The following is a 13,951-nucleotide window of genomic DNA, read 5'->3' on the forward strand; positions in this document are numbered from 1 at the left end:
ACTTTTGAACTTTTTTTGGTGAGGAATTTACAGTAAAGTCTTTTTTGGAAATGGGACACCAAAAACTATGTTTTTACTTTTTTATGACTTTTTCAAATTTTTTACTTTGTCTAACAATCACAGATTTGCGAAAAATTTAGTTAATCTATTTTACGATTTAAGAGAATGTTAGAGTAAACTTTTTAGGAAGTTGCCGTGACTTAAAAATTTAGCTTAAAATGCAAAATTTAATAAGTATTAAACTCGAAACAGTTTGATGAAACCTCTTGAACAATGATTACTGTATGTCAAATAAAATTAACATATAATAAACATGGTTGAATTGCTAGTAATTTAATTTTCGCAAAAATTCTATATTTTTTATAAAATAAAATAAGTATACTTTTTAAAATATAATGTACACATAATTAAACTAGTCGTGTGTGCTTGCATTGCAAGTCTTGCAAATATTATGCCTGTAGTTTGAAATTATGTTCCATTCTGTGTGTGAGTTATTTTAAGTTTACTTTTTATACCCTGCACTTCCTGAATTGTATGTTAACTTTGGTATGGAGTTTGTAACTACTTGAAAGAGTCATCCGCGATATGGACATATATATATATTCTCGCTCAGCGTAAAATTCTACAATTTAGACAAGTCCGTCCGTCCGTCCATCCGTTCGTCCGATCGCACGATAACTCAAAAACGAGTAACGCAATCGACACCAAACTTTCACAAGTGTTTTCTTTTGTGCCAAGGACGAACCCTATTGTTATTGGACTAATTCGGACAACGGATGCGGGTAGCTGCCATACAACTCAAAGAGTTTATTTTAAATATTTTAAAAACTAATAAAGCTATAAATATAAAATTTTGTATATGTGTGTCCAATTATATTCTACACATGCTCTAAAAATTATAACGGAATAACTGCACCGGTTCGGGCGGCTGCCATACAATTCCAACAGCAAATTTTTTATATTCGGCAAAATAATAAAGTCAGATTCATTAAACTTGGCAGTTGTGTGTCGAGTTATAGATCAGATATATTTCTGAAGCTTTGGTGGAATTGCTTGACAGATTCGAGTAGCTCCCATACAAGTCTAATAACTTATTTTAAATATTTGGAAAAATAATAAAGTCAGATTCATGAGACTTGGCAGTCGTGTGTCCGATTATAGTTCAGACATACTTCTAAAGTTTTGGTGGGATTGCTTGACAGGTTCGAGTAGCTCCCATGCAAGTCTAAAAGCTTATTCTTAATATTTGGAAAAATAATAAAGTCAGATTCATGAAACTTGGCAGTTGTGTGTCCGATTATAGGTCAGATATATTTGTGAAGTTTTAGTGGAATTGCTTGACAGGTCCGCGTACTTGCCAAACAACTCCAAAAGCTTATTTTAAATATTTGGAAAAATAATAAAGTCAGATTCATGAAACTTGGCAGTTGTATATCGAGTTATAGGTCAGATATATTTCTTATGTTTTGGTGGAATTGCTTGACAGGTTCGAGTAGATCCCATGCAAGTTTAAAAGCTTATTCTTAATATTTGGAAAAATAATAAAGTCAGATTCATGAAACTGCAGTTGTGTGTCCGATTATAGATCAGATATATTTGTGAGGTTTTGATGGAATTGCTTGACAGGTTCGGGTACTTGCCATACAACTCCAAAAGCTAATTTTAAAAATTTGGAAAAACTATAAAATCAGATTTATGAAACTTGGCAGTCGGATGTCCAATTATAGATCAGACGTATCCGTGAAGTTTCTATAGAATGATTTCACCGGTTCGAGTAATTGCTACACAATAACGAAAGGTGCAGGGTATAATTCAATCGGTTTATATCGAATGAAACGTTTTTACTTGTTTTTCTTCAAAAACACACAAAGAGGGTGGGTGGAATTAATGCTTTTTCTGAGACGCTGGAGCCAAAACCCTATCTAATGTCTTTTGTCCCATGTCTCCAGCATTTCTAGAAGTACCCGTACTTTTTGACACCTGAGAAGCAGCTATATATATATATAATGTAAAATTGGATAGTTTTTGAAGAGTTATACGAAATATGAATAAAATATAGAATTATAAAAGCAAATTTAAGGCACTGCGTAGCCTGGTGGGTAGCGTGGTAGTCTGATAACCAGAACGTTGTTGGTTTGATGCTTGCCTGGATATTGTTGTGACTTTCTTTTTTTGGATTATTTTAAATTTTTTTTATTTTGTTTAAATTTTTTCTTTTATTTTTTTTAAATATATAACAGATAAATATTATTATAAAAGTTTAAAGAAAATATCCAGAAAAATATTGTTATAATAGTTTGGAAAAATTCGCAAAAATTTTAAGTACATAAATATGTATGTAGATTTTTTTTCAAGCTTCCTAACTAATTTTTTTAAGCTTTCTATATGAATTAAATAATATTCAAAACTGTGGTTTGGCATACAAAAATAAATTTTAAGCACATAATTATTAAGTCGTGGGGGTAAACATACAGAAATATATTTTTCAAAGAAAGAAAAGGTTTGGGCATAAATAAAATAATATTTTTATTGAATTGTATGTGCGTTCATATGAATGTATTAGAATTGAACATTTTAAAATTTTCCGTTTGAATAATTAGAAATAAAATTTTGAGTACAACATACGTAATTATGAATGTATACCTATTTTTTTAAAACTGTGGGTGAGCTTGTAAAAAAAATAACTTTTTCAAATAAAAAAAAGGGTTAGGCAAAAAAACAAAATAATAATTGCATTCAAATATATGTATGTACATATATTTGAAGATTACTGACGAAATTACATTAAAGATTACTGACGAAACATAATATTCAAAACAATAACAAATAAAGCATTAATATTCAGATGCCACAAAGCATTTGATGTCTTTGATAAAAGCTGATAATTATTTACGTTAAAATTATTTCGATTTTCGGAACCAAAAATATGTGAGATCGTTATATTTCCAAATATTATTTATTTCTCGGTTTGTGTTTCTAAATTTTTTTTTTCTACTAGGTAAAAAAATCTCGAAAGACGAAGAAGGACGGCTCTATCTGCCTTTTTCCTCCGACAGTGGGTGAGCGTGACTCCTACCCTAAAAAATCACCTAAATTCTGAACGGATAAAACTGGTCCTACAGACCAACTATTACCTCCGCGCTAACTTGGTTTTTCTGTGCAGCAATTAAATACCTTCCATAAGGAAATTGGTATTTCGTGTTAAATCGAATGGCCTTGTTCGTTTAAGTCTTTCTGTCGTAACGGCATTGTCTAGCAGCCGAGCTGCTTCCATATTTACATGATGTTCTAGACGAGCCCTATGCTTTGTAGCACAACTCCTACAACCAAAAGAATTACTAAGTCCCTGTGGATATCACTATTACGCATATACCATGGCGCATTTACCGTGCCCCGTAGAACTTTTTTCTGGAAGGTTTGTTTAATGATTTGGTTATAAATCAATATTTTATTATCAATTGCCAAATTGGACTTACGACCTAGGAGCCAATAAATTTTTCTATATTTATTGTCTAATTTTATGTGTTTCTTATTTATATGCTATTCCACATTAGCTTCACATCTAAAGTCATTCCTACAAATTTTGTTGAGTTATGGATCGCTACGTTCATTCTATTTACGTTAATTTGTGGTGGATTCACTATTTTCCGATTGGTGAAGTTTATGTGAACCGATTTTGCTTCATTCAACCTCACCCTCCAATCTCTATTCCACTGGCTTATTTTGTTAATTGCCTCCTGTAATTTTTTTGTCGAACCGTCAATGTTCGCTCCTACTGCCAATATTGTAGTATCGTCAGCAAAAGTGGCTATCGTAGAATTTTCTATATGCGGCAAATCATTCGTGTAAAGCAGATGCAACGTTGGGCCCAATATACTGCCTTGAGGCACACCTGCCTTTATTTCTCTTAGCGTGGAGTATTCAGCATCTTGTTTAATTCTAAATAAGTTATTCTATGGACCTGGTCTATTGTAGAATGGTTTCTTCTAAAACCAAATTGATGGTTTGGTATTAGGCCCCTATTTTCTATTACTGGCTTCAATCTCCTTAATAGCAGCTTGTCAACAAGCTTAGACATCATTGGTAGCAGTGAAATGAGCCTGTAAGACTTTGTTTCCCTCAAGGATTTCCCGGGTTTCGGCACCATAATTACCTCCGCGACTTTCCAAGCACAAGAAACATACCTTAAATCCATAGCCGCATTCATGATTTTCGTCAGATGTTCAAATGCCTCGTCTGGTAGCTCTCTCAGTACTTCCACAGTAATAAGATCAAAACCTGGCGATTTTTTCAACTTCAGGGATCTTATCTCTTCCGCAACCTCTAATTGAGTAAGTGGAGCTATGCTGTCTGCTTCATTTGCGATAGGTTCTACCAAACCCTCATCTGAGGTTATTCCGTTTGGCGTGAATATGTTTTCCAAGTGATCAGCAAACAATTCGGCCTTCTCTATGATGCTCCTCGCCCAACTGCCATTTGCTTTTATCAGTGGAGGAGCGTACCTGATCGGTCTCTTTCATCAGTTCTTTACATAATTTTCGTATTTTGCCGAAAATTCTTGGCTTTTTCTTTTAAGCACCTGGGAAAGTCTGTTTAAAACAGATTTATCATGTTTCTAATAATAATAAAGTGTTTCTAATAATTAAGTAAAACGTATAATTTATGTCTTGATTTGTGTTTCTAATTATAAAAAGTATAAAAGAAAATTTAAAAAAAAAGCTATTTTGGGGCTTAAAAGTTCCAATGTCAGATTTTTCTGGGGCTCTAGCGGCAAAACCGTATCTAATGCCTTTTGTCCCATGTGTGTAGACCTTCTAGAAGTACCCGTACTTTTTGACACCTGAGAAGTAGTATATAGATAACTAGTCGTGTGTGCTTGCATTGCAAGCCTTGCAAGTATTATGCCTGTAGTTTTGAAATTGTGTTCCATTCTGTGGCTGAGATATTTTAAGTTTACTTTATTTCTTCAAAAACACACCCGTAATATACATATAGATATGTTTTTTCCTGATAAATAATAAGATTAAACTTAAAACTTAAAATAAAAAACTCCTGAAAAATAATTACCCAAAAATAAATAATTAAACAAATAATTAGTTCCTTTGAAATCTAATACCTTTTAAGTATTTTATTTTAAAACTTCACTTTGAGTTATGTCGCATAAAATCGTAAAATACCTTTTACAATAAACACTTTAAGCCATAAATTATTGTATACGCATGAATTAACTTGCTACTACAATTCATGCACGTATGTATTTGGAGTTTATAATACATGCGAATAAAACGCGTGACTGTAGAATGAGTTAACACCAATACTAACGTATATAGGGTAATACGTATTGCATACGATTTCTACGCGAAAAGTCTCAGGTTCGAACCCTGAAAAATCCGATTTGCCAGAAGAACTTTTTTTCACTGATAATTTTATTTTTTTTAAAATGAAATTAAAAAACCTTCACCCTTACCAAATCAATATCAGCGAGTTTCCGTTCTAAATATTTTTTTTTGAAAATACCCTACTTGTAAAAAGTTTAATGCAATAGAATAACATTTTCTTATAAAATTTTACCCTAAAAATATATTGTCAAGGAATTTAATGTAAACTTATGTTTTGCTTTCTAATAAATATTGCAACAGATCGCGAAAAGAATGCATAACTAAATGCATATGTACACACTTATCATAAAACAATGTAGATTTTATTAAAACATTACAATTTTCTTAAGAAAGTTTTCACTTTTTGTTATAACTCACACTTCCAAAAATGAACTTATATACAATATTAATACTTCCAAAAGTAAGTAAAAAATTACCCCTACAGGATGTAGTACCATTTTGTAAAAAACGGTTACAAAACATCTTGGGAGGGGGTGAAGGGGTAGGACGGTGGAATTCTTACTTTTTCTGGGACCCTAGAGGCAAAACTCTATCTAATGCCTTTTGTCCCATGTCTCTAGACCTTCCAGAAGTAACCGTACATTTTACCACCTGAGAAGTAGCTATGTATATATAATGTAAAATATGATGGTTTTTGATGAATTATACGAAATATGAATAATATATAAAATTATTAAGGGAAATTCAAGGTGCTGCGTAGCCTAGTGGGTAGCGTGGTAGTCTCATAGCCAGAAGGTTATTGGATCAATGCTTGCCTGGATGTTGCCGTATTTTTCTTTTTTTAGATTATTTTAAAAAATTTTTTTTTTATTTTATTTAAATTTTGTGTTTTATTTTTTTTTAATATATAACATATAAATGTTATTATAAAAGTTTAAAGAAAATTTCCAAAAAGACATTTTTATAATAGTTTGGAAAAATTCGCAAAAATTTTAAGTACATAAATATGTACATATGTATATTTTTTTAAAGCTTCCTGAGTAATTTTTTTAAGGTTTCTATTTGAATTGAATAATATTCAAAACTGTAGAATATATAGAAATAAATTTTAAACGCATAATTATTATATCATGGGGGTAAGCATACAAAAATTAATTTCTCAAATAAAGAAAAGGTTTAGTCAAAAACAAAATAATAATTTTATCCAAATATGTATGTATGTATATATGAATATATGTATGTATGTATATATGAATGTTTTAGAATTGAAGATTTTAATATTTTTCGTTCCAACATATGAACTTATGTACATATGAATGTATTAGAATGGAAAATTTTGAAATTTTGCTGTTGGGACAATTAGATATAAAATTATTAATACAAACATACATAATTATGAATGGGTACCTGTTTTTTTAAAACTGATAGTGAACATATAGGATTGAATTTATAAATAAAGAAAAGGTTTATTCAAAAACAAAATAATAATTTTATTCAAATATATGTATGTATGTATATATGAATATGTATGCATAATTAGAAATAAAATTATTAATACTAACATACGTAATTATGAATATATACCTATTTTTTTAAAACTGCGGGTGAACATATAGAAATAAATTTCTCAAATAAAGAAAAGGTTTAGGTTAAAATAAAATAATAATTGTATTTAAATATATATATGTATATATGAATGTAATTTTTCAAAGAAAGAAAAGGTTTAGGCAAAAACAAAATAATAATTTTATTCAAATATGTATGTATGTATATATGAATATATGTATGTATGTATATGTGAATGTTTTAGAATTGAAGATTTTAATATTTTTCGTTCCAACATATGAACTTATGTACATATGAATGTATTAGAATGGAAAATTTTGAAATTTTGCTGTTGGGACAATTAGAAATAAAATTATTAATATAAACATACATAATTATGAATGGGTACCTGTTTTTTTAAAACTGTGAGTGAACATATAGGATTGAATTTATAAATAAAGAAAAGGTTTATTCAAAAACAAAATAATAATTTTATTCAAATATATGTATGTATGTATATATGAATATGTATGCATAATTAGAAATAAAATTATTAATACAAACATACGTAATTATGAATATATACCTATTTTTTTAAAACTGCGGGTGAACATATAGAAATAAATTTCTCAAACAAAGAAAAGGTTTAGGTTAAAATAAAATAATAATTTTATTCAAATATATGAATGTAATTTTTCAAATAAAAAAAAGTTTAGGCAAAAACAAAATAATAATTTTATTCAAATATATGTATGTACATGTGAATGTATTAAAATTTAGCATTTTACAGTTTTTCGTTTGGAACAATAAAAATAAAATTCTAACTACATACGTACGCATATTCTGTATGTATATTTTTTTAAAGCTTGCTGACGAAACGTAATGTTCAAAACAATAACAAATGAAATATTAATATTCAGATGTCACAAAACATCTGATGTCTGATAAAAGCTGACATTTATTTACGTTAAGATTAATTCGATTATCCGAACCAATAATATGTGAGATCATTATATTTTCAAATATTATTTATTTCTCGGTTTGTGTTTCTAATAATAAGAATAACGTAAAACATATCATTTATATCTTGGTTTGTGTTTCTAATTATAAAAAGTATAAAAGAAAAACGTGCTTTTGTTATACAAAAATTTTTTCAGGAAATCTTAAAATAGAGCTATTTCGGGGCTAAAAAGTTCCAATATCAGATTTTTCTGGGCCCCTAGAGGCAAAACTCTATCTAATGCCTTTCGTCCCATGTCTCTAGCCCTTCTAGAAGTACCCTTACTTTTTACCACCTGAGAAGTAGCTATATATATATAATATAATGAAAACCTTTATTCCAAAACGTAGCATAAGCTTTAGCATTTTTAAAATCCTTGTATATATCTATGTATATATTGCGTTAAAATTTTTCATAAGGCATTTTTAAAGGCATTTTCTAGTTGTAGGAACAGGCTCTTTACTTTCATTTGTATCAACTTTCTTAAAATTTCAAATACAGTAACTTTTTTTTAAAATTAACTTTTAACTTTTTCGTTAAACACAACAAATACCTAAAACAGCATTCTTACATTTTGGCAATATTTCATAAATTGATAAACAAATTTTGACACATAATTTTTGCAGTTGGAGCCCTAACTTTCCCGTTACAGATCAAAAATTGTTTTATTTTATTTCCCATAGTAAAACTATAATTGAGATTAGGATGTTTATATATTGGTAGTGCTACTATAACATGACGCATAATGCAAAACGAACGACAGCCAATTTGTCAAAACAAAGTAGTGATCGCCCACCCGATTAATTTTGAAGTAATATTGAGATAATGTAAAAATATTTAAACTAAATATATTTTAATCTGTACAAAATTTTTCTATAGAACACTTGCTCTAATTTAAGTGCAATCTAACTCTTATTGCCTTAATTTAAAAAGCATACTTCCCGACCCTGAAGTTAGAAAATAAAAATATAACAAAGAATCAAAAAAGTTCCAGAAAGTGGTTCCGCTTTTCTGAGACCATACTTTTAGCGCAAGGATAAAGGGGCGGCTGCGCTTTCAAAATTTTTCTTGTTGTATTTAGTAATTCAGCAAAATCCATGAATACCATTGTTAAATTATGTATATTCGAGTCCTGGTTCCGGAAAAATAGAGACTTATTACAGACACTGCTTAAAAGAAATTCGGTCAACCATGATCGTTTATGATTTTATGATTAAGATATAATCATATGATTATATGATTCACATCTACTTTTCCGTTTTTGCATTTGTATGTCACTTTTTTCAAAATTTTGTTTATCACATAGAGTAGTATCAAGTCACGATACAGTTGAAGTCAAGCCAAGGCCCGGCCCTACTCTGCCACATTATAACAACCCATAAAGCACAAACCGCACCTCTACGACACAACTTACATTATCAAGTAATGTCGCTGTAACATCTGTCCAGAACAGTGAAGCTAACAATAACAAAACATCTAGAAAACGTCCGACCTTACATAAGTTATCATAAGTAAGTAAACGAAGCAAGTTTACTATTAACCCAACCTCGATTCGTATAAGGAAGCTAATTCAACGTTGAAAAATAGATTTAAATTTTGCTCACATCAATAGTCCTACCTAAGGTTTCATCCCTATACTCTGTCACTCATAATGCACTTAAAAATAATGCAGTATACTCTGAAGGCATAGGGAAATACATTTTATTGATGTAGAGTAGCAGTTCGTCGTTCATATGATTTGACCTCTTGTTATCAAAATTTAAAAGATCTACAATGAATATTGATATTTTTTTAACGAATTGCTTATCATTGCTTAAACCTAGTCAATGCCTCGTACTAAATCAATATATTTCTGAGCAGAAATGATTATAAGAAAAAATCGAACTTCTTCAACATAAAACTGGTTATGGATCACTATCAGAACGAGTACGTCGATCACCATTCTACTTTGCTGGAAAGGTGTCAAATATTCTTTTTGGCATTCTAGACCAAAATAGAGCTAAAGAATTAGAAAACAGAATTGATGATGCAAAGTTAAGTAGTCATAACACACGGGGGCTATTAAAAAATTATACTTCTATACTAGAGGCCAACTTCTATTTCTAAAACAAAATTCAAGTTCACGAACTAGAAAAAGAACAAAATTAAATCTTAGATGCTATGACATCAACACCACAAGAGCATAACCATCACATTATAATCTCTCCAAAAGTTTTATGAAAATAATTGTCCAACATATGAAGTCATATTCGGCCTGGTAGTCACATTGCTACAAGCAGAATTGCTACAAGAAGAATTGTATCAAATTTTCCTAACACTTCATGAGAATGATTTTGTAGTTATCAATCCAAGGGACACCGAAAATGATTAGTGCTTCTACATCAAATAAGGTAAAAAATTATGGTATATACTCACTAGTGAATCCAAAAATAGCAGAAAATTATATAAATAAGAAACCTCAGAAAGACATGAATAATAAAGAAATTGACAAAAATACAATGCAAAACCTTAGGAAATTAACGGTAGCATAATGCCACTAAAAACTATGGAAAATACACACACTAACGTGTATCTAGCAACTCCAAAGCGATTTTTGAAAAATGTCAGTAAATTAACTACGAAGGTCCGTGGAACGCAAATAACGTTCTAAGTAGAAGGCACGAATTGGAGATTTTTCTTAGAGCTAAATATATCGATGTATGTCTGTTGTCAGTGATGCACTTGGGGGAAAACTTGGATATCCTGCGTTACAGATTCTGTATAGCAACTCACCCTGATTAACATTCAAGAGGAAGTAGTGCTGTTTTAATTACGGAAACCATAAAACATGATGTCAAATCCAAAATAGAAACTGAGGAGTTTCAACTTGTTGTGGTTAAGATTGAGTCTACCAAGCTGGACTTCAACGTTGGTTTAGTATATTGTCCATCGGGATATAACATATAGACGGATATTTTGAAGCATCTCCTATTCGCGACAGGAAATCGATTCTTACTTGGAGGTGACTATCGGGGCTCTAGATTGACTTCAACTACAGGCAGAGAACTAAGGAAAGCCATTCGGGAGTTGGGATGTTCCTACCATTCTACTGGCGGTCCGTTCCGACTTATTGGCCTACCGATCCCAAGTAACAATATTTATCTCAAAAGGTTCTGGTAGAGCTATCTTTAGAATTCTTAAAGAATATTATTCTTATAATTTCAGTCTTTCAGAATACTAAAAAACCCTTGTGAGATCGTTTTAAGAACAAAAGAGCGCGATTACTAGAGTTATTAATTATTTTAATAAGAGTTAAGCTCCCATTAAAAGAATTTTTGAAACATAACAGTTACGAAAACTCTCGCAAGCCACTTATAATGATGTTATTAGAAAGAGAAATGCATTGCGCATTGTAGAATAAATATATCGGTTTTACTTCGAACTTTATAAAAAAAAGTAACTTTATAAAAAAGTAATTATTAAAAATGAATAGATATATCATTTTTAATAATTACTTTTTTAACAAAAATGAAATAAAATATACATATGCTTACGTATATGATATGTAATCAATAAATATTTGTATTCAAAAATTTAATATCATAAAATTATAAAAATGGGAAATTAAAATAATTTTTTTGCAATGATTATAAATCAAAAAGTTGCTGGCATTAAAATTTTATTGATAAAAGTTGATATTGTACTTCGAAAAAAAGCAACGCCAACTAAAAATAATTAAAATTCAATAAATTTTTATGCATATTTTTTAGCCCTTGATATCGTATTTCGTTTTTTTACATAAATTTTAAAATTTAAGAATTGTTAAGCAAAAAATAAGTATACTAATGTGCATAAATTCCAACTAAAACTTTGATTTATTCAAGTAAAACTATAATTTTGCATTACATTAATTTTAATTTAATAATTTCTAAACAATAAATATTTTTCAGACTTTTTTTTAAGAAAAAGAATTCTCAGTCTCATTAGGGTTAAAAAATGACAATGACATACTAAAATCACCGTGCCTAAAAACAAGACTTATGAGAATAAAATTTCTCTTAAGAGAACAATGCACTCCTAAGCGAATAATGTTTACTGGTATTCATTTATTTAATATTTACTGGTATTATAATTCATTTTTCGTTTCCATTTGTAACACACTGATGAAGTTTGCACTGATAATTCTCGAGCCCTTTGTTAAAGAAAATATCTCTGATACTTACTTTTTATACAGAGTGTCTCTTAACAAAGTGCACTGCTATATGCCATTGTATAAGCCCTCATGAGTAGGCAAAACTTTTGTATGGAGACCATGTTCACAGCTCAACAGGTTCCGAGTTACAGGGGCTTAAAGTCAATTTCGACTGATTTTTTTACATTTTGAAATTTTAAGTATAAATCCGCGACTGTGTAAAATAGGCGCATTAACAAATATGATTTGGAAACCTCAGAGTAAGGGTTTTCTTATGAATATCTACGTTAGTTATAATCTGTTTAGATTTCGGAATCACACGACTTTAAAGTTTGAAAAAGTTGAAATTTTAACTTTTTATTTATAAAAAACGTTCATTTTCTAGGTGCCATAACATGGGAACTTTCTCCAATTTTAGCACATCCTTGACAACAGAGCTTCAATTTGGTGTATGAGTCGTCACGCTATCTGATCTGGTTTAGGAATTATTGAGAAAAATTGAGTACTGTAAAAGCTATTTAATATCAAATTTTTTTCTTCAATTACTTTAATAAATATACAAAATTCGTTCAAAGTTATGTTTCTCTTCTGTTATGCAAATGTTCAATTGAACAACCGAGTTTCTTTCACATTTGCTAAAATGAATGGCCTGGAGGACAGCATATGGAGTCTCTCATTGATATAGCACTGTAAATCAGCTTTGATTTCAATAATCCCTTGACATAAGGGAATTCTTTTAAGAACAAAATTCCATAAGAGCTTACATCTTACGAAAACTACTTTATGAGAAAATAGCAGAATTTTTAACACAACAAGTGCTAAATTTTTATTGTAAGAACCTTACAATAAAAATTAAAGAGTTGCATAAAAATATAAAAAATAAAAAAAGAATTATTTGAATATTCAAGTGTGGTATGAGACTTTTATAAGATTTTTGGTCGATTTTTTAGGGCATTTCTCTTGGAAATTGTTACATGGGACTGTAGCAAAGTCCCGGATCTTATTGGCTTTTGCATATCTAAAAGAGTTTCAGAAAATTTTTGAACTTGGAAGATGATTTTAATTTGAATTCCTATATTATCCGTTAATGAGAAAATAGCTAACAAACGGAGCGTGCGGACTTTAGTTAAGAAAATCACAGATTGAGTAGGCTTCAAACATGATGTAATTAGACATATAAATCTTAATGCTCAACTGCAGACTAGAGATCAACTAGATTTTGAGGTGGAGGGTTTTATCAAATTGATATAGAAAGCTGTCTGGAAAAATATAAAATTCTATGAATTGAAACCTGTATCAAATAATTATCCTAAGGACATAACTGATTTAACAATACAGATAAGAAGGGCTAAACTTAAATGGCAAAATCGCGTCACCCAAATGGTTGTGAATATGCTTTCTCAAGCACTCAAAAAAAATAGAAAACCTTAAATCAGTATCATATGGGAATTATATAAAGGGCTTATCGGCGACTAAAAATACGAATTATTCATTGTGGAAAGGAACGAAAAGTACCAAGAAGCCGACAAATTCCTTCACTGAAAATATCAGGTGAATTGTGTGCAAAACACAATAGGTATAAAGCGGAACGATTTGGCGATCACTTGGAAGGAATTTCTCAACCAAATGAACTGAATTGTAACATGTTTTTTGTGGAAGACTTTGATATGGATGACAGCACTATGGTTTTATTTAATTGAAAAGAAAATTTGCCAAGCGATAAAATCGCTTAAACCGAATAAGACCACAGGTTTTGATGTCATTACTTCTGACATATTAAGAAAGTTGCTGAGATATTAAGAAAGACTATGACATTTTGGAAAAAATTAATAAATGCAGCAGTTAACCTGAGATATGTTCCTAGTGCTTGGAAAGTAGTGGTAGTTATTATTATAG

The sequence above is a fragment of the Condylostylus longicornis genome, unplaced genomic scaffold (genome assembly GCF_029603195.1).
Source record: "Condylostylus longicornis isolate FDR11 unplaced genomic scaffold, ASM2960319v2 ptg000175l, whole genome shotgun sequence".
Taxonomy (NCBI): domain Eukaryota; kingdom Metazoa; phylum Arthropoda; class Insecta; order Diptera; family Dolichopodidae; genus Condylostylus; species Condylostylus longicornis.